We start from the raw sequence: 26355 nt of genomic DNA, 5'->3' as shown, positions 1-26355 counted from the left end.
GTGCTTTTCTGTATTATTTTGTCCTTATCTCTGTATTTTGTGTCCATTGTGCCCAATAAAGTATTTTATCTATCTATAAAGACTTATTGATTAATTGACTCATAAAAGGAAAATGCTGTTATTAGTTATAAAGGTTCTGACACCAAATCTTATAGTATATTCAGTTAAATCAGGTTTGCATTGAAGCAAAGTAGCTATTCTGCAAAATTATGATATCAAAACATTAATATTGCACTTCTTAGATTTTCTGATAAGTCTCTCATAGCATGCTTCTTTTTGTAACTAATAGTTTTTGTTTTTAAGGCAATGAAGAAAAAGAATTTGTTTCAAGCCAACGTGGATTTCCTCTGATGGAAACGCGAGTTACGGCTCGGGCCGCGGATCGTGAAGCAACCTGTGCAGACCCGATTGGCATCACATCATCGCTTTTAGGTAGGTACTTTTACTACTAATAATAATCAGGTGGAAGCTGTTTATCAATTTTATTAAACACTTTGTTAATTAAAGGAAATTATACCTCTATCATTTATAAAATTCTAGGAAATTTACTTCGTGCTAGGCTTGCGACGCTGTAGGCCCTCTTTGGCTTTAGACATCATTTAGTTAGAGATTTTGTTTTTGATCCGTGCGTCCGAAGGCACCTTAAACCGCTGGTCCCAGTTACTATTTACTGACGTAAGTTAGTAGTCGTAACATGAGCCATGTCAGGGCCTTTGGCGGTTGATGGGGTTGTTATTCCACCTCACAACCCACGATAGATTCAAAGATTGAATTTTAGAATAAATCACCTACCAGCTAGGATGTTGTAAAGCAATGTTTCGAATTAATCCTTTTTATTTTTGTTTCAGACGAAGAAAAATTAGAATTTATTCCAAGCAACGGTGGCAAATTTACTCTGGTGTATAAAGGGTACACTTACTACAGCAAGTGCAATAATACAAGTCGTTGGTACTGCTCGAAGACACTCTTCGGCTGTACAGCTAAAGTAATCACGACCAAAGATGGAGGTTCTTTCTTAGATGCTACTGGTTTCCATGACCATCCCCCGCCAAATCTTTTTCAACTTCCTGATGGCACATTTCACCTTGTTTGATGTACCTATGATTGAATATGAAACTTTTACCGCTTAAGTCAAGGTCTTGTTAATATTTCGAATAAATGTACTTTCGACAAACGAACGTGGATGGATTCCAATAAATGTTGTGTACCGAAACATGCGTCCACATAATCAACAAACCCAATCCAGCAGTAAAATTAAAAACTGCTTTTATATTTCCAGACAATAGCCTTGAGTACATCCCAAGCAACAAGGGGAAGAAGTTTAACCTTGTCTATCAAGGGTTTACCTACTACAGAATGCATAGTAAAACGAGATGGTATTGCTCAAAGAAATATGTTGGATGCAATGCCAAGGTCTGCACGACGCCAACTGGACAACTAGTGGCTGTTTTGGGCAACCACGATCATCGTCCACCCACTCTATATCGTGCATCTGATGGAAAAGTCACCCGTGTATAGGTAATTGTGAAGGTATATCATCTATCTCTTCTTTGCTCATTCCCATGATCCTAATTTGACGGAAGAAGAAGAGTGAAGTATAAGGAGTGGAATTCTCTGCCGTCTTCTGTATTTCCGAATGCACATACCTAACCCGGGTGATTTCAAGGCCAGAGTGAACAGGCACCTTCTGGGCGAGCTCCATCTTAGGTTCCTCGTCAATGCCTTCGGGCAAGCCTGAGGCCAAGAGCAAACCCATCAATGGTAAAAAAAATCCTGTCCGTGGTAGTCTACATGTAAGTGACTTCAAAACATGATTATTTCATACAAAAGACATTGTAGATCTTTGTATGAGCTTTGGTCCAAATGCTGCCCAGGTAGTGCCTGTGCTGGTTTTAGATACTAATGGCATTGATTTGTGACTTTTAGTTATATTAAATCCATAGTTATATTTTTTTTGAAGTTTGTTTGCTTGTCGCAATTTTTTGTATTTTTTTTTATTTGTATTCCTGTGTTGTATGTTCCTTCTGTGCAATTAATTATTGTGTATTATATTGTATTTATTATTAATAAATATGAGCTAAATATTAATCCACGAGCTTTTTATTGTCTTGTAAGTTTGTGTTGGTAGGTATTTTCCTGAAGAAAATATTTGGAGGTTATGTGTATGGCTTTTGTGTGCCTTAGTTTGTAACTAAAAAGTAAGTTTTTTCCGTATCTTCGAAATTTAGTTTGGCAACTCAAACTAAATTACGACTTTATTATATGTTTGTTTTTAAGTTTATATTTATTTAGTTTATAGGTATATTGATAGTTAGTCACTTTTCAGAAACGCAAGACACCGTCGAATTTATTCCATCCAATCGCGGAAAGAATCTAGTGCTCCACAAAGGGTATACATACTACAGTGTTAGTAAAAATAGATGGTATTGTTCAAAGAAAGCTACAGGTTGCAACGTGCGGCTTACTGCGACAGATGATGGGAAGCTGATACACCTTGAAGGTTCCCATAATCATGACCCACCCAAACTGTATCGCACGGCTGATGGAAATGTCCTTAAAATATAACAACAACATAGTATAACGCCTGTATGCCCAAAGAGGTAGGCAGAGTTATACAGTGTGTAGTTCTTCGGACCCTACAAACTCTAAGGGTGGATTCTACTAGTAATTTCATCGAGAAAACACCCCCTATGTGCGGTCAAATCTCAATATTCTAGAAATGGCGGCCATTTTAAAATTTTAGATTTTCTCGAGATTTAAAGGCCTTACGGACATGAAATAAAATGCTTTTATCTGCAAAAAGTCGTCTCTATCCAATAAAAATATCCACAACTGCTAAAAAGGTACATAAAATAAGTTATAAGCACCTAATCTCATTTTTTTTGTATAAAAAACAGCAAACATTTTATTGAGATTTTGCCCCACATATGGGGGTGTTTTCTCGATGAAATTATTCGTAGAATTTACCCTTAAAGTTTGTCAGGTCCGAAAAACTACACACTGTATAGACCACCCACTCGCCAGTGAAAAATATTATAATATCGACGGGGAAGAAGCAAATACTCCTATCTTACACAGACCTAACTTTACAGGAGGAGGAAAAAACTGAATAACTTTTTTGTTAATAATTATAGCGCGACGTCATGTTCTGAAGGTAGTTTTGTTATTTCAAGAGACATTTTTTTAAACTAATATTAATTTTGTATATATAGAGGAATTAAAGTTAATGTAAGTTAGAGCCTATTGGTTTCTGTGTTGGGTCGAAAGTTTTGACGTTAGACGGTTTTTCCACTTGCAATTAATCCTTCAAAATTCCTATTGTTTGACTTATTTCTCTTTGTAAACTATTCACTGTAGCTTCAAAAACCTATTAATAATTAAAAAACAATAACTATAAAACTAACGTAAATTATACATGATTTTGTAAGATAGGATGTATTGCTTTGAATGAATTTCAAATTATGTTCAAGTTAGGAGATATTATAAAGCAATGCCGCAACATTTAACTAGTAAATATTTAACTGTAAACTATTATAAAGCATGCAATATAATAACAAATAATCGTATGTTTTAAAAAAAATACTGAAACGACAGTTTTTTTAAAGAAAGTGCTACGCTTAGCATTTTTAATGAAAATAAACTTTGATCTTAAACAAGGTTTAACAAATTTATTTATTGATCATGATAAAGTAGGCACCTTCGTTTTTTAATTGGCATTTAAAAAAATATCAATATAGTACGAATTATATATTTATTAAGTCAATAATCAACTGAGATCAACAAGTAGGTACTTATTAAAATCATTATCAATAGCCCGGTCAATAAAGGGGTTGTAGAGTATGTGGGAGGAATCCTATGATTTTTCTTCAGGAATGTGTTCCGGAACACATTCCTGAATTTATCCATATTTATGGAGTTAACATAGTAAAAATTCCCACGTTTACATGGTGTCATTTCCGTAACTTAATGTTTACCAAACCATACAAAAATATAAAATATCGATATTTTTGTATGGTATTGGTCGTTCGATTTACTTCTCACTTTTTATTCTAAATTTCTCTCCAAAATTAAAACTGGGAATTTTTTTGACAAAAAGATAATTATAAATAACCCAGTTATCCAATATCAAATAATTAACTTGTCAAACAATTTTTATTAATAACTGTCTTTAAAAAAATGTTTTGTGTTGCGGAATGGGTGTACGTCAGAGATACCAATTTTGAGTTTTTCGCTGATATCTCAAAAACGATGCGTCCTAGAGAAAATAACTTTTATATTAATTTAAAGAACATTAAATTGTCTACAAATTTGTTAATATAATATTTTTTTGATATTTCGCCCGTTTTCGAGCTACACGCTTAGGAAAAAAATAATTTAATATTGAAAAGTGTCAGTGATCGAATCACCCCAAAAAGTAGATCTTGGGTCCATCATCTCTTATTTTTGAAACAAAGACACATTCGTGGCATGCCCATTGCCCATCATCATCCATCAACCTCCATCATCTTCCATTAAATAAAAAGACTCATGCTTGATTCTGAAGATAGGAGCTATTATCGATTAAAACATGAGATAGGAGTTATTTATTTCTGTAGAAAGGAGATATTTTTATAAAAAATATTGCAGAATATAAAATCTTTATTTTAAGAGCTATTTCTATTCATCGAAAATCACCCTAAAAGTAGGAAATATACAACGGAGATCTTGCCAGCCAACGTAAAATTAAATTTCGCAACGATCTACATCAAAAAGTCGATTTGCCTAAAAATGTAAGATAGGAGTATTTGCTTCTTCCCCGTCGATATGTAAAATCACCTTGTGTGGATTTCATTGACTGTTTTTAATTACAATTTTGACGAAGCCTGTGCTAGATGCGTAGTCCTTTTGATTTTTTTTTTAATTTCGATGGTCGTCAAAAAAGATTATGTACTAAAATAAAAATAAATAAATTATAGGCATTTATTTTAAGGCTTTTTTATTATATTTGTAAAAGAGCAATCTAAACTTTGTAAAATATGTTGACAATTTCAAAATTCCTGTCTTTTTTTCACTTCGGTTTTTATTTCTAATAGATGAAGTGCCTGCGTTCCTGCAGTACTACAGAGAGTATCGTTCATTGAATCCTGATAGGTTCCTGTTAAGTCCTGAGGAGGAGCCAAGAGAAATACGGAACCCAGTGGGCAGAGTCTGTGACTTACTAAATACTCTGGTACCTCGCAGAAAAAAGTAAATATTCTTCCAGTCTCCTTTGACAGTAGAAAGAGAGATATTAAAAACGCAGAGACGGCGTGAGGACTTCGATGCATCCCGCATACATTGGTTGCAGTTCGCTGAAGACCGTGAAAAGTGGAAAGATGAACAGGATGGAAAGGCCTTTGACCAGCAGTGGGATGATATAATCTAGTAAAGTAAGTCGGGCAAGTCGATGGCATTTTATATCCTTTAGAATATGACTTGGTATTGTCGTGTTGAAGTATCTCAGAGGCGCTAGTAGACACGTCTGCTGAATTTTAAAGTTATTTTTATACATACATACATAAACTGACGCCTATTTCCCACCGGGGTAAGCAGAAACTAAAGAATTCCATTTGCTTCGATCCTGACACACTTCTCTTGCTTCCTCCACATTTATCGATCGCTTCATACACGCACGCCGGTTCAGAGTAGATCGATCGTACTAAATCTAGTAGTAGTAATTATTTTTATCTTGAAGTTTATTTCTTCTAAACAGTGTGTAATTCTAGTTAAAAATATTTAATATATTTTTTGTATTGTTCTAAATGTTGTCTTTCTAGCCACGCCTATGTCATCTCTAATACTATATATAAATATATTATATTTGTTGTTTATATTATTTTTACTTATTTCAAACTGTTTCCTCATAACGTTTTCTAAATGTTGTCTTTCTAGCCACGCCTCATCATCATCAGCCTATTAACGTCCTCACTGCTGGGGCACGGGCCTTCCCTATGGATGGATAGGGAGATCGGGCCTTAAACCATCACGCGGGCCCAGTGCGGATTGATGGTTATTAACGACTGCTAATGCAGCCGGGCCCAACGGCTTAACGTGCCTTCCGAAGCACGGAGGAGCTCGAGATATCAAACTGTTTCCTCATAACGTGTTTATTTCTCCAAGATAAAATATTTACTATTTTCACAGAGACAACAATAACATATCTCCCTATGGACAACGGATCGACTCAAATTATGTACCGGAGTTTCACATTTTCGTTTACAACCAAAACGGATCTGAGATGCTCGAAATACAAGCGAGGTAAATGCGATGCTAAAATCAAGATAGATGGAATAGGCAACGTGGTGTTACAAACTGGTCAACACAATCATCCTCCGCCTAAATTCCATAAAACTATCGCAGGATTTTTCGTCAGAATTTAGCTGTACGCTAACTATAAGACGTGTTAGGTAGCCAACGCGGCTGATGCGGGTAGTACAGTCCAGTCAGCGATAACATATACAGAATATTAGTGTCCTAACGAAAACTTTGACGGTTGATTCAGACCATGATTCTGAGTTGATAGCAAGTGGAATTTTACATACATACATAAACTCACGCCCATGTTCCCCGAAGGGGTGGGCAGAGCCACAAATAATCAGAAGACTATTTGCAGCCACTTTTGATACATAGCCCTAAGATGGATAATGATGAACCGTATGGTGATAGGGGATCAGCCTATCGCCCATATAGATTCATCATTTTGGGTAGGACGCAGAATTTTGGAATTTTCCGTCGCAAAAATGTGGAACTGAAAATAATTTAAAAAACTCATAAATTTTCCGACTGGAAATTCCACTTGATATTAACTCAGAATCTTGAGCTGAATCATCATCAGTATTCGATACGGTGCGGTGTCACTAACACCACAGGCGACGTATGCACTAAAATATGACATTTACAAATACTTACGTACGTACTCTGTACGATAATGAATATGGAAAATGAGTTAACATAACTTAGCATCGCGCCTGTTTCCCCGAAGGATAGGTAGAGGTGTATATAGAAAGAAAGAAAGAAACGTTTATTTTTAAGGGACACCATAGTAACAAATATGATACAATACACGGAATAACATATAACTTACAATCAAAACACGCAAGCTATGTTGTGTTATTGTTAGGTAGGTATACATATATGACTTATTTGTTATATTCGATGTAATAATTGATTATTTTGTTATATTCCAACAGACTATTTATTATAGACATTTTGAGTAGGACAGACGGACTGATAGCATAGGTTTAATAATAGAAACCCGTTACGGAATCCTGTAAACGGATAGAATAAGAAGTTCTATCGTATCAGGTATAAGTTAGCATTTTGTGTGTTTTTAGCATATAGTTTTGTTATATTGTATATGTGGCATGTAAACACATCTTGGCTGTTTTATTTCTTAAATAAATGTTTTTTTTTTCTGGAAAATTGTGGATTCATTTAAGTTCATGTAAAAAATATGATAACAAGGAGTATATATCAACTAAGCGCGTGCCAACGCATCTGTTTGTGTACTTATTCATATCGTCACTGGAAAGGCAAAATTACATAAGCGCCAAAATATCTTAAAATAGCAGTCTACTTTATAATATTAATATATATAGAAAATGAAAAACCGTGTAATCTTACGTTGACGTCATCTAAATTGAATAAATTGGTAAAAAGTTATGATAAAAAAGCGAGAAAGCTACTTTAAACGGCTTTTTCTTGAAGTATCATTTTGACGCTTACGTATTTTTGCCTTTTCAGTGACGATATTTTGATGTGCGCGTACGGCGATGCTAGGTGACAGACATTACTTTGTCCAGCCAAGTAGTTAATGCCATCTGCGGTAAATGTGCATAATAAGTCTAAAAAAAGACAGATATTAGTACTAGAGTAGAGCTATAATTGAGTCGCCAAAGGCCTCTGACAGCTCATTTTTTATCCTATAAAATGCAAGGATGCTTGGTGGTGGGTTCTACGTGTTTGTAATGTTTGTGTTGTATGTTCACTTCACTGGAGAGAATTCTAATCTAACCTAACCTAACCTCAACAAAGCGCAAGTTTTTTTTTTACCTTTGATGGGTTTGCTCTTGGCTCCAGAATTGCTTGAGTTTATGTTACGTAAGGACAAATATTGAATTAAATAAGAGTATTAGAAATAAAAAATAAATTACATTTTACAGTGGGTTATAATTCCAATTTCAAATTAAGTTAATTTCGTGTTTTTGTACAAAAATTCGGAACACTTTAATTTTTTTATGAGAATTTTATTTTACACTTACATTTATTTTATGAATATATTCATAAAATAATTTAATGAGAAAAGAAAAACCAAAAATAATAAATAAAAAATAGTAGAATCTTCCCCATTCATAGATACTTAAATAGTTATTGTATTAATTAAAAACTTGTTATTTTTTCACCTATTTGCAGATTCAGTTTTCTTCCTACCAACGGCGGATGGAAGACACGTTATCCTTTATAAAGACTATTCATTCTCCTTTCATAACAACAAGAGGAGTTTGCGATGCTCTAGAAAAAAGAGGGGGCATTGTCCTGCGACCCTCAGGATTGACGAGACGGGGAAGGTTGTCCGCGACGCCGCAATACACAACCATCCACCACCATTGATTAAGCAGACACCTGATGGACATTACGTCAGGATTAATTGAGATTTAAAAAAAAAGAAAAAATAAATCGAAAATAGATCTGACTCGGACGGGACTTGAACCCGCAGGTCAAGCTGGGACGAGCGTGTTTATCATTACACCACCGGGTCCTCCTGTCTAAGCGAAATTCTTTCGACCTATGTATCTTCATTAAGGGAGTTGGCTGGAAGAGATCTCTTTTAGAGATAGGTCCACTTTTTGTACCTACTTTTGTTTTTTTTGTCAATAATTTAATTATTGTGTACAATAAAGAGTTTAATATTAAGCCGACTCAACTCGACTCTACTCGAGTCGGGTTTTTCGATTTAAATTTTCTCTTTGTGAGTTTACCTAAGCACGGGTAAGTGCTATAAAGATAAAAATCATTTCAAAAATGGATGTGCAATAAAATTATGTATCGTATATTACAGTCTTGTAAGTTATACATTGTTTTAAGTTTACGCGGTTATTATCATAACTAAAGCACATAATAACGGCTTCTTACCGCGTTTAAATGGGGATATGAGACTCCCGTATCCCCATATTCCCAGGGAGTCTCATATCCCCATTTAAACGCGGTAATAACCCGTTATTATGTGCTTTAATTAGTCTTCTAAGTATTTTATTTAAAATTAAAATGTAAATATTAATAAATTTTAAACAACTATTATTGTTATACAGAATATATTATATATACATCTATCATTGTTTGTCTATCGTTTCACATTGCATAATGCGTGACTTTTTAACACGATCCGCCTGTTAAACTTAATAAATGTTAAAAATGTCTTAATATTTGTTTTACTTCTAAGCTTCATCCGTTTATTAGGAGAAAATAACTAGCTCTTTGTTATGAGCATGTTTATACGGAAAGATGTGTAAGGATGCGTAGCGAAGGGTGTGTGTGCGAAAAAACGGTATTATTCTCCATGAGTCAGCTGTCGTATTCACCATGATGTAACAAAAGAAGTATAATGATATGAAAATGCCAGCAAAAGTGGGTCTTCAGCTGCTTGAAGGAGAATCTAAAAGACTACTTGCGTTATCTCCAAATTTTATTTTAAGTTATACCTGTCATTTTCTTATCCGCCGAAAAGGTAAGGGACGGACGATTGACGGCTGTCAAGTTTCAAATGAATGAGTGAATGAATGAATATCCCCGACAAATCAAATATGGGGCATCTCGTTTGACGTGTGCTGTCAACTTATTTCTATCAGGTTATTGGCCATTGTAAAATATTGAGGGGGTTGTTTAAATTTCTGCTTAAACTTGACACATTTAATTTTATCCCACAGGGAAAACCATTCGATACTTACCTACGGCGGACGGGAAGAAGATAATAATGTATGAGAAGTATACATTTTCATTCCGAAACAAGCGCGAGTTGCGATGTTCGCGAAAACTCAGAGGCAACTGTCAAGCGAAGATAAAGTTGGATAACAGCGGCAAAATAGCATCTGTAGTGACCGACCACAACCATCCTCCGCCGAAATTCCATATTACTCAGGATGGGATGTACATAAAATGTTAAAAGACAATAACAGAACTGTGCAAGCTGACCGTGTGACAAAAACAGAATCTAGTTGTGTGCGTCAAGCTAGCGGCCTAAAAAAAAATGGGACCATACCAAAAATTAGTACTCTTATTGAAAAAAATAGTACCTGTTGTAAAAAAAATAGTACCATCACGGTTCTGGATTTATAGCCATGTTTTATTGCACTTGCTAGCTTGACGGTGAGCGAAATTTGGCGAGAGATAACGACAAGGTCTTTCGCTTTGATTTAAACGCCAAAAAATAGTACCAAAATAGTACTCACCCCCTGCAAAATACCGAAATTAGTACTTCAACGGTTCCAAAGTTATAAAGGCAGTTTGTTTATAAATAAATTAAAAAAAAAAAACAAAAGTATAACTCAAGGAGATTCGCCCAATCCCGTCAATTTCGAACGGAATCAATCTCGTCATATTATGCTTCGAGATTGATAAATATTACACGAGATCTCGTGAGATCGGGTTCCCGCGAGATCGGGATTGCATTCCCTAGCTATATGTTTATACAGGGTGTTAGTGACACCGTCTCGAATACTGAAGAGGATGATTCAGCTCATGATACTAAATTGATAATCGTCATCTCCCTAGCATTATCTCGTTTTTCACAGGGTCCGCTTACCTAACCTGAAGATTTGACAAGATTCATCATCATGAATCTAAGTTGATATCAAGTGGAACTTTCCGTCACAAAATTCATGACGTTTTTGTGTTTTCTAATTATGTGCAATTCTATACCTTTGCGATGGGAAATTCGACTTGATATCAACTTAGAATCTTGGTCTGAACCATCCCCCTCAGTATGCGGTTCGGTGTCACTAACACGAATTTTCACTACGCAAGCATAAATGCTTGCATTTTTTTTTTTTGCATAAATGCTTGCGTGGTGAATGGTTCACTTGGATGGTTCTTTTGATATTTTCTGTCTCTTTTTTCCAGCTGGTTTAAGAATTAGTTCGTAAGTAGTCAGTAACGATTCTCTATGTGGTCCTTCGGCTTTTGCTGAGTAACATAATTTTATTAGACTACTATCATTTGTGGCTGAGTGGACTCGATTATTAAACCTCTTCTCTTTTACTTGCTTGTCTATTTGTGCATTTTATTGTTTCTGTAACGTCGACTTAAATTGGTGCCGATTGACAATTCTAAAACGACTTCTATCTCTTTCTTGTGCTTATCGTAAGTAAAAGACGGTAGAGTATTTAAAATTGTTAAATTATAAAATTACATAAAGTTTTGTCTACCATAATCTGCACCATTGACGATGTAATAATAATTAATCAATTCACAAATTAATTACTCATCATGATTTAATGTCAATTTATTGTAAGAAATAAAGTATTTTTCTGCTTTACATGGCCTTTCATTTGATTACAAGGGACTTAACTAGACTTAGCCTGGATACCCTTAGAAGAATACAGATCATAACAGTAAAAGGCGCATGCAAATTCATTCAGTAGTTCTCGAGATGGGCTTTCAGCTAATATAAAAACAGTATTCCTTTTATAATGTGAAATTCAAAAAATCGAAACACTTTCGAATTTGTATTTATCAATATTATGAATAATATTAGACAATATAAAATATAAGGAATATGTTGTTTTTTTTTCTGCAATTTATCCCAAAATACTACGCATCGTCAAAAAATGTTTGAAGAGTTTGATTAAACAGTTTATTACTGGTGCACCCATCCTACTCAAGTAAATTCTTAATGGACGCCGTAGTTAGGCTCATGATCCAGAAGTCCCGGGTTCGAATCCCGGCGGGTATATTTATAATATTTTTGTATTTTTTTTCAGCGTTTTCTTCAGAACACGGAAGTTGCAGACAAATAAGTTACCTAGTATGTGAATTTTGATGTACATAATGTTTCCTTTTAATATAAAGATGAATATAGTTAATTATTCTTCTACTTTCAGATACTTACGAAGAGATCCCGCTTCAAAATGGCAAGTCGGTACTAATGTATAGGGAATACACATTTTCCTTTCACCAAAGGGGGAGAAGGCAGTTGCAATGTTCACAAAAATTCAGTATGAAATGTGAGGCCAAATTGAAGATAAATAACCAAGGACACATAGTCTATGCTTATTTAAGGCACAATCATTTACCCCCAAAGTATTTTAAAACTTCCAGTGGTTTGTATGTGAGAGTGGCGTGAGTTTTTTTTTTAATACAATACTCTTATTTGTACAGTTTAGGTACGCCTAAAATATATATTTTTTAAAGTAACAGTTTTGTATTTATTTTTTTCCGCCAGTCTCTAACCATATCAACATTATTATTATTGTTATTATTAGCCTGTATGATCCCACTGCTGAGCAAAGGCCTCCCCCATGTCTTTTCAAGTATCCCGGTTGATGATCTCGACGGTTATCGAAAAGACTGGATAGAGCTCGCACAGAACCAGGATACCATATCAACAACAAGTACTTAATAATAGACAGCCAATATGCCCTTAATTTTTGTCAGGTGGTCTAAACTAAAGAGGTCTAATTGAAGAAATTAATAAAAATAAAAATAACTAAGCACATATAAAAATAAGTGACTTGTTAAAGGTAGGTAATTTTTTTAAAATTTATTTAAGTACAATTTATTAAATACTAAACATGTATCATTATTTCAGAGTCACATACTTATGAACTCATCGGTGCGAAAGGCGGTACCATGGTCATACTGTATAAAGAGTATACTTTTACCAAAAATGGTCCGAATTCCCTCATGAGGTACTGTTCAAGGAAATCGAGCCAGTGTCACGCAAAGATAAGACTTGATGAAGATGGGCAAATTATTTATGCCTACACAGAACACAACCATCCGCCTCCGAACCTTTATAAAAGTGCCGATGGCACATATATTAAGATTTAGTAATATTTCACACAGCCTCCGTGGTCTAGTGGTAAGAGCGTTAGGCTCACGATCTGGAGGTCCGGGTTCGATTCCCGATGGGGACATTGTCGAAATCACTTTGTGAGACTGTCCTTTGTTTGGTAAGGACTTTTCAGGCTTGAATCACCTGATTGTCCGAAAAAGTAAATTGATTCCGTGCTTCGGAGGGCACGTTAAGCCGTTGGTCCCGGCTATTAGCCGTAAAAACACCTCCACCAACCCGCAGTGGAGCAGCGTGGTGGAGTATGCTCCATACCGTCTCCGGTTGATTGAGAGGAGGCCTGTGCCCAGCAGTGGGACGTAAATAGGCTATTTATGTTATGTACTATTTCACATCTTTTAATCCTTTTATCCCCTGTTGGGATGTAGGGCTTGATGAACAGATTTCCACACAACTTACTTAAAATTAAGTTTCATCTCCTTAGACCATTTGCCTGTTTTAAAGGGTAAGCTTACTTTGTAATTTATGTGTTACTCCGTGTTCTATATTATATATTTGTTACTGTGGTGTCCCTTTATAATAAACGTTTCTTTCTTTCTTTCTTAATTTAGTTTGACTTGTGTAAAATAGTGTCACTTAAATTTAGTAAAATAACGTAGCGCTCTATAACTGTCAAATTATTTTGTCCAGCTCGCTAGCGACAACTATGGCCCCGATTCCTGCAGACACATCCTAATTTTATTTTAAGTTTTAAGTTATCCGCCTAAAAGGAAAGCGACGGATGATTGTCAACTGTTATAACATGAATATTCATTAATACAACCCCGGCGAATAAAATAGGCACCTTGCTCATTTGCAACCCGTTTGACGTGTGCTGTCAACTTAATTCTGTCGGGTTATTGGCCAATATACAATAGGCTAGTTTCCAACTACTGAAATCAGTTACTTTTTACTAAACGTCAAAACACGAAATTACTATGGAATTTGTATGAAAAAAACACACTGTGACATCATAGAGAAACGTGATAAAATGTCTGACTTATTATTACGTTTTTATTGATTAAAATGCATAATAATAAATAAATTAAATAGAAAAAAGAAAAAAAAAATTCGTCAGTTTTAGATCTGTCTTTTTTGTGATCAGAATTTCATAATTTGTGTTGAACCTAGTACAGTCATGAGCAATATAATGTACCCACTTTAGGACTCTGTCGCACTAACATATTTGACATTTAGTGAGACTTACAGTTCAATTTATCAAAAAAGTTAATGTGACATAGTACCAAAGTGTATACATACATACATACATAAACTCACGCCCGTAATCCCAAATGGGGTGGGCAGAGCCACAAGTAATCAAAGACAACTTGCAGCCACTGTTGATACGAAGTCCTAAGATGGATATGATGAACCTTATGGTTACCAAAGTGTATAAGTACATATTAATGCTCGTGACCGTACACGACCAAATTTTATGCCTGTCGATTACCCGTCCCTTACTTTTTCAGGGGATAAGAAAACGATAGGTATAACATAAAATAAAATTAGATGGTGTGTACAGGAATCAGCACCATTGCAGTAGTAATACTTATTTAAATCAAGATCGTTGATGATTTTGTCAAACTTTCAACTTTTTGTTAATTTTATAATAAAATAAATGATTCATTATGATGAGAACAATGTTATTTCTGTTCCCATTTTACACATATTTATGTTATGTATGTACTTAAACTCGAATTGGACAGAGGTTGGTGAAATTATTATCGATTTTCTTTAACATTTAATTATTAACTTTCATGAGCCATGTCGGGGGCATGGCGGCTCAGTAATAGCCCTAACACCAGAGTTGATGAGTTGGCAATTCACCTCACAATCCACACGATAGAAGATTCTTCTTCTATTATATAAAACTAATATTGCAATTTGACATTTGCTCTTTTAAGATTCAGTGCCATATGTCAACAAATAACAAAAGCAATAATGCTTTTTTAGGTGAATTGCTCCAATGTGGCCTTTTCAACCCCTATAAGGTACTGTTGACTTTATAACTGTTTTACTTTGCAGAATACGAAGTGATAACCCTAAAAAACAAGTCGGTGGTTTTGTACCAAGAACATACGTTTTCCAAACGAGGTTGTTCCAACTTAACCTTATACTGTTCAAGAAGACAAAATTTGCGATGTTTAGCCAAAATAAAGTTTACCACGACTGGAGAGATCGTTTTCTCCGACAATATGCATAATCATCCCCCACCCAAAATTTACAAAAGATCTGATGGGAAATACTACAAATTATAAGTTTGGATGAGCCGTGGTAGCCCAGGTGGGAGAGCGCTTTTGACTCTCATTTAAAGGTCGCAGATTCAAATCCCAGCACAGGGACTAAACAAATGAAGCAATTGTGAAAGAAAAGATCGTGAGGAAACTAATATTCCCGAGAAATGCGTTACGGAGGTATGTGACTTAAGACCTAACCAGTATTGGGCAATTTTTTCCTCGCGGGTTGGAAGGTCAGACAAGCAGTTGTTTCTGTAATAAAACTGGACCTGTCAAATTTTTAGGCTAGGTAAGCGGATCCGTGAGAAACGGTATAATGCTAGGGACATGACGATTATATGTTTGAATTTCAAGAAAAAGTTACCTTAAAATGACAAGATTATAAACCAGAAAGATTCACTATCACTTTAAAACTAGTTATGTAGGCAAAAATTAAATATATTTTGACTTGTAAACGGTGATGATTATTTATAGTACCGTCACGAGCTTTAATATGTATACACTTTGGTACCATGTCACATTAACTTTTTTGACAAATTGAACTGTGGGTCTCACTAAAAGTCAGATATGTTAGTGCGACAGAGTCCTAAAGTGGGTACATTATATTGCTCACGACTGTACCTACCTATTCGGTTTTATTCATCGGATATACGTATCAACTTAAGAGCTATAAGCCTAGCTGCTTTGTTTATCTACATAGTGGGTAAGTTTTGTCAAAAGTACAGTTATACATTGTTTTAAAAGTACAGTTATTATTCCTTCAAATCCATTCCGACCTCCTTTTCTATTTACATAGACATGTTTACAGATACGCTCTAGCGAAGACGCATTTGTTTTCACGCGAACACCCGCTACCGCTTTGCTTGACAATTCCTACAAAATGACCAAATTTTAAAATTATGCATTTTTTTTTCTTTCCCAGACACTTACACCTACGAAATGATCACATTAAATGGGAAGAATCTGCTGCTTTACCAGAACTATACCTACTCCAGGCAAGGCCCGTCGTTCCGTAACCAATACTGCTCAAGGAAATTGTCTCTGAAATGCGCCGCCAAACTGAAACTGGACAATGACGGAGTAATAGTATCTGCTGTAACTGACCACAATCATCCGCCACCCAAGTTACATAGAAGTTCTGATGGAAAATATTTTAAAATATAAATTAGGAATCCAATCTCATTAATATTAACCTTAGTAAGATTTATAAACGGTATCGAATTGATTCGGGTTCATCTCTCCGCTTTATTTCTTCACTCCGCTCTAGTAATTTAAAGCGGAGAAATGAAGCGGAGAGATGTACAAAGAGTGGAGTGAAGTGAAGACAGCGGATAGCGAAGACTACATTTGGTGTCGTGACTAGAATGATACATTTGTATTTAAAATAATAATTGTAGTTTGATTTTGAATAAGTTATTCAAAAGTAGATGCTAATTAAAATTATAGGCATTTGTTTGTGAGCTAATAATACTAAGATGAATAATGTTTACTTTTTGAACAATGATGTATTTCGCTACATCCAAGACAAACATTTATTAAATACCTACATAAAAATGCAAAAATCTTTTTTCATCTTAAAACTTGTTTCTTCCATAATATTCTGTTTCAGTACAGACAAGATGAAATTAATGATTTTGAGTTATAAAATATTTATCTTTTTTGTAATTGAATTGCTAACAAGTCGACTTTATTATTTCGCAGAAACATATGAAGTAATCACACTTGGAAATGCGAAGAATATTATACTGTATAAGAACTATACGTTTTCACAGAAAGGGATGTCTTTTCGTAACCAGTACTGTACAAGGAAGGTTGCAATTAAATGTAAGGCCAAATTGAACTTGAATGATGATGGAGTTATAGTTAATGAGGACAATAACCACAATCACCCTCCGCCAAGGTTACATAGGACTGCTGATGGGGTGTATCATAGAATATAAGTAAAAAATGTGTGCAACTATTACTGTAAAAGTCTGACATACAAAATCAAAAGTCTAAAAAGAAAAGAAAAACTAAAGTTTGGTAAATAAATAATTTTTACTGGATTTACTAGCTTGGACATAATCACTACTTATCAGGATCCAACTGGTAGCCGTTGCGTTCGATTAAAAAACTATCTGGTGAAGAAAATATGTATTTCTTTATGGTTTTTTAACTTTTACCGATTGCAGAAAAGCTTAAAAATGGAGACGTCCCTCAGAGTGGAGCCAATCCTCATTCAGAACTTTGTTTTAATATCTTAATATAATCATACATACATACATAAACTCACGCCTATTTCTCACCGGGGTAAGCAGAGACTATAGAATTCCATTTGGTTCGATCCTGACACACTTCTCTTGCTTTCTCCATATTCATCAATCGCTTATTAAACCTTTTCTAAGGACATCTCCAATTTGGTTAATGTAAGTCCTTCTACGTCTTCCTCAATAATAAAATCACAATAATTAATATTAATATAATCATATGCGTTTTTTTTGTATTTGTATAATTTAGGTTAGGTTAGAAGACATAGACAATATATTTTACGATCATAAATATGAACACGCTCTTTTATTGTACTTTTTTGCGTTAAATAAAAAGAACAGTGGACAGTTGACTGTATGTGTAGCTTCGAATTACTCTCTACTAATTATCCATATTAATTATTCAATTCATTATTTGCAGAAACATACAAAAAGATCATTGTAAACAAAAAGAAACTTCTTCTGTACAAAAACTATACGTATTCGCAAAAAGGGTCGTCGTTTCGTAATCAGTATTGCTCGAAAAAGTTGTCAATCAAATGCACAGCGAAACTGAAACTGAATAACGAGGGAGCTATCGTATTTGAAGATACTAATCATAACCATGATCCGCCTAAGTTCCATAGAACTGCTGATGGCCAGTATATAAAAATATAAGCCAAGAAATAACAAGAATAACAGGGTCTCAAAATGCCACATTCATCAAATTTGACATGTCGCATATAAGAGTAAATTCACAATGTCGACAAATGTCAAATAGAAGTATTTTCTTTTTAATGTGTGCGTGTTTAGCATGGGAAATGTCACAAGGCGATAGATAACATCATCTACTGCATTTGAATTTCGCAATTGCTACATGTAATTGTATGAAGAAAAATACATCTAACGATTAATTAGTTTTTTAAAAGCCTGTTTATAAATTTTGTTGCTTATGTCTTTGACCAAGTTTAAATACTTACATACATACATACATACATACATAAACTCACGCCCGTAATCCCTAATGGGGTGGGCAGAGCCACAAGTAATCAAAGACAACTTGCAGCCACTGTTGATACGAAGTCCAAAGATCCGAAAACCGACAGAGGGATTGTGTCCTCTAACATGATGGACTAATGTTATGGGCGATAGGCTCCCTTATCACCATAAGGTTCATCATATCCATCTTTGGACTTCGTATCAACAGTGGCTGTGGTTTAAATACTTATGAATAAATAAATTAAAATTCAGCACTGGATATTAATTTAATAACTAGAACAATGCGTCAAGATTTCCTTTATGAAGTATATAACAGGGTGTTAGTGACATCGTAACGAATACTGAGGGGTATGATTCAGACCATGATTCGGAGTTAATATCAAGTGGAATTTTCCGTCGCAAAATTCATGTTTTTGTTTTTGTTTTTTTAAATTATTTTCAATACTTACTATATTTTTGAGATGGAAAATTCGACTTGGTATTAACTCAGAATAATCATCCCTCTCAGTATTCGTTACGATGTCACTTACACCCCATAAAAGTACATACAGGTAGCCATACAAGTAGGTATGGGTGTTTTTTTAAATTATTTCCTGTTCCATACTTTTGCGATGGAAAATTCCACTTGATATCATCTCTGAATCATCCCTCAAAGTTTTCGTTACGATGTCACTAACACCCTGTATATACGTAAGACGAACTGAGTACCCATGCTTCACCTGAGCCTTCTGTTAGATTGACATGATAGGTTACAAAAATAAAATATAAAAGCTAACACTCCGATATTTTTTTCCAGGATACTACGAAATAATCAGTGTAAATAGGAAAAATGTAATACTGTATAAAAACTTTACATACTCAAAACGAGGCCAGTTTATAAATAATAAACAATACTGGTATTGCTCGAGAAGGGGAACAAATAAATGCCCAGCAAATCTGAAATTGATTAACGATGGAGCTATCACGTTCGAAAATACTAATCATAATCACTCTCCACCCAAGCTCCATAGAACTGGGGATGGGCAGTATATAAAAATATAAACCAAGATACCGTCAGACAGCTCTATGTGCTGAATTCGATCTTAAGAAAGCACCGAGATACAATACCATCCAGACCCGATAGACGCAGAAATGACCCCGCTGGTGTTACACACAGGACTGTTTTCTCCAAGCACCAATATTACGTCTTGAGTTCACTGCTTTATAAAAAACTTAATAAAATTCTAAACATCAGTAACTGCTGTCGGTATGAGCTTAAGTTTAAAATTCAAAAGTGGCTATTGGAAATGGACTACGAAAAAACGGAAGACCTAATAAAGTTTGTTGCCTGATGTTTCCATACACACTCACACCACACACCCCACAAACACACACACTCACACTCACACACACAAACACATATACACTCTAACAAATATGAACACTAATATTAAGTATGTATTTTAAATCCGAACAAGCTGTTATAACACTGGTACTGTACTGTTATCTCGCATGCACCGATCACTGCTCCTTAAGATACAGGCTAACCTAGTTTAAGGAGCAGGGTTCATGTTTTGAAGCTTATGTTTTTAGTTTTTAATCTATTGTCCTAAGTTTGTTGTTCTTATGGTCAAATAAATATTTTTATTATTATTATTAAATACTTACATACATTGTCCTCATTGTCATTGTCATTGTCTTGTCCTCATTGCCCGAATTCTTCGCGCCGGTTTGTTGGATCGCATGGTCTAAATATACATATTGGGCGCATGCACAGGGATGGGATTTCTAATGGTGCTTCTATCCTTACAAGTACTGCACCACCTTTGCCAGGGAAATTGGAGGAAGTACACAATTTAAAAAAGAATGTAAGGGTACTGAAGCATATCCCGAAGGGTGCGAGGAGCTGTGCCGCTGCAAAGCTCTCGGCTATGATTGATAACTGCGTGCGGGCAAATGGGGTAGATGAGTGGTATCAATTATTTACTTTTGCGTACACTGCCTTGAGAGTTCCTGATAGTGCAGATAATAGGTCCTTGACGGTAAAGGTAAAGGAGAATATTGCGTCAGATAGCATGTATTTCCCGCCAAACCACGGTTTTAAACCATACAATATGTATAGGGCAATTGAATCAAAGGTGTTTGAAGGGGATTTGAGGGGAGCTGTTAGGTTGTTGATTTCTGATGACTTTATTGCTCCAAATAATGGTGATACTTTATCATCTTTGCGTGCAAAGCATCCTTCTTCAAACCGAGCTTTGGTGTTGCCCGACGATCCGGATTCGTCATGTCCCTTTTTGACCGCTGCTGACGAGGATGTTGAAAGAGCCATTACCAGCTTTTATAGTGGTTCCGCTGCTGGTTTGGATGGCATTCGTCCACAGCATCTGAAGGAGCTGACGTCTTTTACTGCGGGTGATAACGGGCGTCGTCTGTTGGGCTCGCTCACTAGGCTGTCAAATTTTATGTTGAGAGGAACTTTGAATCGCGAAGTTAGTCCTTATTTGTACGGAGCGACTCTTTGTGCGTTAACAAAGAAGGATGGAGGAATCAGACCAATTGCCATAGGAAGTACATTTCGAAGACTTGTTGCGAAGCTAGGTTGTGCGGCTGTGAAGGATGAGATGTCTCGGTACTTGCAGCCGCATCAGCTGGGATTTGGGACACGTTTGGGCTGTGAGGCTGCTATTCATGCCACCCGTACCTTTGTGTGTGAGGGGAGTAATGCCGATAATGTTATAATTAAACTAGATATCCGGAACGCTTTTAATAGCTTGGAGCGGGATATCTTATTAGCTGGGATCAAGGAACACATTCCTGTGCTATATCCGTTTCTGCATCAGTGTTACTCTGCTCACACCAAGCTGTTCTACGGGGATGGTACCATTTCGTCGCAGGTGGGGGTTCAACAGGGCGACCCTTTGGGGCCGCTTATTTTTAGTTTGGCGATACAGAGAGCCATCACTGCAATTAAGTCACCACTTAATGTGTGGTATCTGGATGATGGTACTATTGGCGGGAGTCCAGATACCGTTATGCGTGACATTCCGGAGCTTTTTCGCAATTTGGCGGCAATGGGCTTGGAGGTTAATTCGCGAAAGTGTGAATTTTACTGCAATCGGGATGTGCCGGAGGTTTTTTCGCAGTTCGAGGAGCTAATACCGGGAATACAGAGCGTGGGTGCGAATAGTTTGACACTCCTTGGGGCCCCGATCTTTGCTGAGGGAGTGCCAACTGTTTTGTCAACGAAGGAGGCGGCTCTGAGTTCGCGGAAGAAGCACTTAAAGCAGCTCCATATGTGTGTCGCTTTAGTACTTTTGCGAAGTTGCCTCGCTATGCCTAGGTTGACTTACACGGTACGTACATCTCCTACTTGGCTTTGCCCAACTCAAGTGACATCTATGGATTCATGTGTGCGGAATATTTTGGAGGATGTGTTAAATATATCCTTGAGTGACACCCAGTGGTCTCAAGCTTCGTTGCCGATTAGGCATGGCGGCCTTGGTATTCGTCGGGTACAGGATGCCGGTGTTACAGCTTTCCTGGGTTCTGCGTATGGTGTTCGGGTTTTGGTCGCTCAAATACTTGGTGTTGATGGTGACGGATTCTCGATGCCATATGTTGATCAGGCTCTGGCTGAGTGGGCTATACTGTACCCTAATCAAACGATTCCAGAGCATCCGGAAGTACAGAGGGAGTGGGACGAGAAGGGCTGCAAAGTCATATTTGAGGGTCTGTTGCAGAGTTCCTCCGGGTCGGAATTGGCGCGTTTGCGGGCAGCGGCAAAACCGGAGTCTGGCGCCTGGCTGCATGCTCTCCCTTCGCCGCAGTTGGGGACACTACTGGACAGAGACACTACACGTATGGCCGTGGCTTATAGACTGGGTTGTGATGTGTGTATCCCTCATAGGTGCGTTTGTGGTGTTCATGTCGAGGCTGATGGGCACCACGCTTTGGGCTGTGTGAGGGCTGCGGGAAGATTTTCCAGACACAGTGCCTTGAATGATATCATCAGCCGGGCCTTGACGGCCGCAAACGTGCCGTGTCTTTTGGAACCGCCGGGGTTAAGCCGTACGGACGGTAAACGCCCGGATGGACTAACATTGGTTCCTTGGCAGAAGGGGCGTTCTTTGTTGTGGGATGCAACGTGTGTAAGTACGTTTGCGGCGTCGCATCTCATGGGTACAGTCCGAGTGGCCGGTGCGGCGGCGGAGACGGCAGCGAGGGCGAAACATGCTAAGTACACGAACTTGGTGGGTAACTACGTGTTTTTGCCCTTCGCGGTTGAAACTGCGGGTCCTTGGGGACATGAGGCTTTGTCTTTTATTAGGGAACTTGGGAAGCGTCTGCGGGAAAGGGGGCAAGACCCTCGCTCCGGTTCATTTCTGGTTCAGCGTATCTCTCTGGCAATTCAGCGCGGGAATGCTGCCAGTTTGATGGGTACGTTTGAGCCAGGAATGGTCCGGGGCGGGCTTTTCGAATAATGACGAAGCTTGTTGCTGATTTCGGTTTGTATTTTGACGAAACTTTTGTGGATTTATGGTTTGTTCTTGTTTTTAGTTCCTTTTTGACGAAGCCTGTGGTGGATTTAATTATGTGAATTTATTATTTATTGCCATTATAATTTAAAATAGTAAAGAAGTACACTCATTAACTATTATTAAATGTTATTATTATTATAGATAACAGTAACGTCATAAGTCGTAAAAAGAAAAATCGAATGAAACTTTTTGTTGTTAGGTTTTACTATACTCTTCTTCTTATCGTGTGGGTTATGAGGTGGATTACCAACCCCATCAACCCTGGTGCCAGGGTTATTATTGAGCCGCCAAAGGCCCCTGACATGGCTCAGTAAGTAGTGACCGGCACCAACGGCTTAACGTGCCTACTAATTCTAATGTGATTAAAAAAAGAAAATAATTTATTTGAAAATAGATTTATTTTTAAATAAATTATATATTTTACTTTTAAACACCTAAATTTCTTTTTCTGTCTTTAAATTAGAATTAAGAACAGTTTATTTCTTTAATAGCTTGGACAATACGTCAATTCTTATTACAAACTAGCGACCCGTTTGCACGGGTAGTGTATTATGTAGAAATGGAGCAGATAGCTTAAAAAAAAATTGTAAGTTTAATTTAATTAATTTAAATAACGAGTATTTTCTGGTAATTTGGATACCCTACTATTAATACTCTAGAAGTTATTTAACAGTAGGGTTTTCAAATTAAATCCTTAGGGTTGAGTTACGCAAAATTCCGCCTCTGAGCACCGACGTCCTAAACGGAACCCCCATGCAAAATCCTAACTTGTAGTTCCTGAGATTTCGTGATGACTCCTTCGGTTTTATATATAGATACACAAAACCGCAGTGTAAATTGTAATTATTAGATGCAAATGTGAACCTTATGATTATTTTCAGAGCTTTACGAAATGATTTGTTTAAATAAGAAAAATCTTATGCTGTACAAAAGTTTTACTTACTCTAAACAAGGCAGCTTGATAGTACCTAATAGGAAATACTGGTATTGTTCGAAGAGGAAAGTTACTTGTAAAGCAAAATTGATTTTGAATGATAACGGAATTATTGTGGAAGAAAAAGGTGAACATAATCATCCTCCGCCTATGTTGCATAAAACTGCCGATGGACAGTATTTTAGAGTCTAAGCCAAGAAACAGTAGAGAGGAGAGATAAGCTAAAGCGATTAGAATAAGCTAAAGCGAATAGAAAGTGGAGTGAGGGAGCTGATGAAGGATAGATGAATGACGATTAGGAATCAAAGCGAAGTGTATAGAGATTAATAGTGTCTTACGAACTGTTTTTGAAAATGGCTTTTTGTAAATAAGAATATGATTCTTGTGTCTTTTCAAATAAGTACGAATAAATAAATATTAAAAACTGTATATTCATTTAATAACCTCATCTATCTATTGCGTATCTTGCACATGACAAAAAGGAATACGTAATTGCTAAATACACATGTACAGATGTGAACATTCTATTTATTTTTTCAGGACACTACGAAATAATCAGTTTACATAACAAAAATATATTACTGTACAAAAATTTTACGTATTCTAAACAAGGGGACACAACAGTTATTAATAGGCAATACTGGTACTGCTCGAAGAGTAAAGCATACGATATAAAATGTAAAGCAAAAATGAAATTGAATAATGACGGAGTTATCGTAGAAGTAAATGGTTCCCATAATCATCCTCCACCTAGCTTGTATAGAACTGCCGATGGACGGTATTTTAGAATATAAGCAGATAAATTTCAGAGAGGAGCATTGATCTATCAACACTAGATACAGCGCGTCATACTGCAGTACCATAATATGTTACCGAAGAAGCCCAAAGTACGGTAAACGTTAAGATTTACCAAGTAATTGATCAATTTTTTGCGCTCTCATCTCCTTGTCAGGCAAATCGCTATGGAAAGTTAAAAATCTAGACCACGCATAGCGACTGTGCACAAATAGCGTCTCATTTTTAGAGCGTTCATATTAAATGGAGACAAAACAAGCTAAAGTTATAGAGCTGGCGAAGGATAGATGCGTGAAGAATAGGAACCAGAATCAGAACTGTGAGAGAACCAGACCGTAGTTATATGTATTCTGATTAAAAACTGTTTTTACAATAAGAATGTTTGTTCTGTCTTTATAAGTAAGGTTTAAATATGAATACAGAAATTAAGAATAAAAACTGTATATTTATTTAATAACTACTGTATATTGAATATTTTGCTTAAACAAGAAGGTATTACACGGGCGATAAGACTGCTGTTAGAGAAAAGCAAGGTACTTGAATATAAATCTTATTGCAGATAAAATAACACAATAATAGAGATCGTTTACTATAATTATAACAGCTGTAAACGGCCTATAATAAATGAGAAATGTATCAAAAACAACCGCAGCAGTGTATTAATGAGACTAAAGATGATGGAAATAAGAAGGAATTTCAAAATGTAACCAGCCACAACGTTAATTTCGATGGAGTATTTCAACCAATAAATAAGGTTGACATTTTTACAACATAATTTCGAAATGATATACAGATGTGAACATTCTGATAACTTTCAGGATACTACGAAATAATCAGTATAAGTAAGAAAACAGTATTACTGTACAAATATTTTACTTATTCTAAACAAGGGAACAGTACAGTAACTAATAGGAAATATTGGTATTACTCGAAAAGTAAAGCGTGCCATGCAAAATGCAAAGCAAGATTAATATTGAATGATGAGGGAATGATTGTAGAAAAAGACAGTCACCATATTCATCCTCCACCTAATTTACAAAGAACTGCAGATGGACAGTATGCTAAAGTACATGCAAATAGCAGAGAGGAGGGGTAAGCTAAAGCGGTTTAATGGAAAGCGGTGTGAGAGAACTGACGAAGGATCGACAAGTGAAGAGCGAAAAAGGGTTAGGTGACTGAATTCCTATTTTGAAATAGGAACATGTTACTTTTGTCTTCGAGAAAGTTTTAAATACGAATAAATAAATTAAGATTACGACCTGTATTTTCATTTAAATAATCAATTGAAAGAGACGAAACAATACACAAAATAAGGCGTGTCATACATTAAGAAAATGTTACTGGTATTGTTCGAAAAAACTAAATGTCAATCGCAAACCTATTTTGAATAAAGAAACAACACATTTATTATATAAGTAAAAAAATAAATAAAAAGCTTTTATAAAATAATAAAATACACTCATTGAATTAGTTTTGAAAATTAAGATGATATGACATGTATTTATTCGAGATATAAAATGGTTTTATATTTCTCCTGTACCTAAAGATTGCCTGGTTAAAATTGTTGTCTTAATTTTTGTTT

The 26355-nt window shown here is 36.0% G+C and overlaps 1 long non-coding RNA gene across 1 annotated transcript; it reads left to right on the top strand.

Annotated features, from left to right (window-relative positions):
* The first annotated feature begins 300 nt into the window (after positions 1–300).
* Positions 301–2021, top strand: LOC126370179 (uncharacterized). The gene is made up of 3 exons (XR_007566830.1): positions 301–432; positions 849–1136; positions 1280–2021. It is a non-coding gene; the product is annotated as an uncharacterized LOC126370179 (long non-coding RNA).
* Positions 2022–26355: the final 24334 nt, after the last annotated feature.

The sequence above is a fragment of the Pectinophora gossypiella genome, chromosome 10, assembly GCF_024362695.1.
Source record: "Pectinophora gossypiella chromosome 10, ilPecGoss1.1, whole genome shotgun sequence".
Lineage (NCBI taxonomy): Eukaryota > Metazoa > Arthropoda > Insecta > Lepidoptera > Gelechiidae > Pectinophora > Pectinophora gossypiella.
The sequence above is the reverse complement of the archived record's forward strand: the minus strand, read 5'-3'. Positions and strand labels throughout refer to the sequence as shown.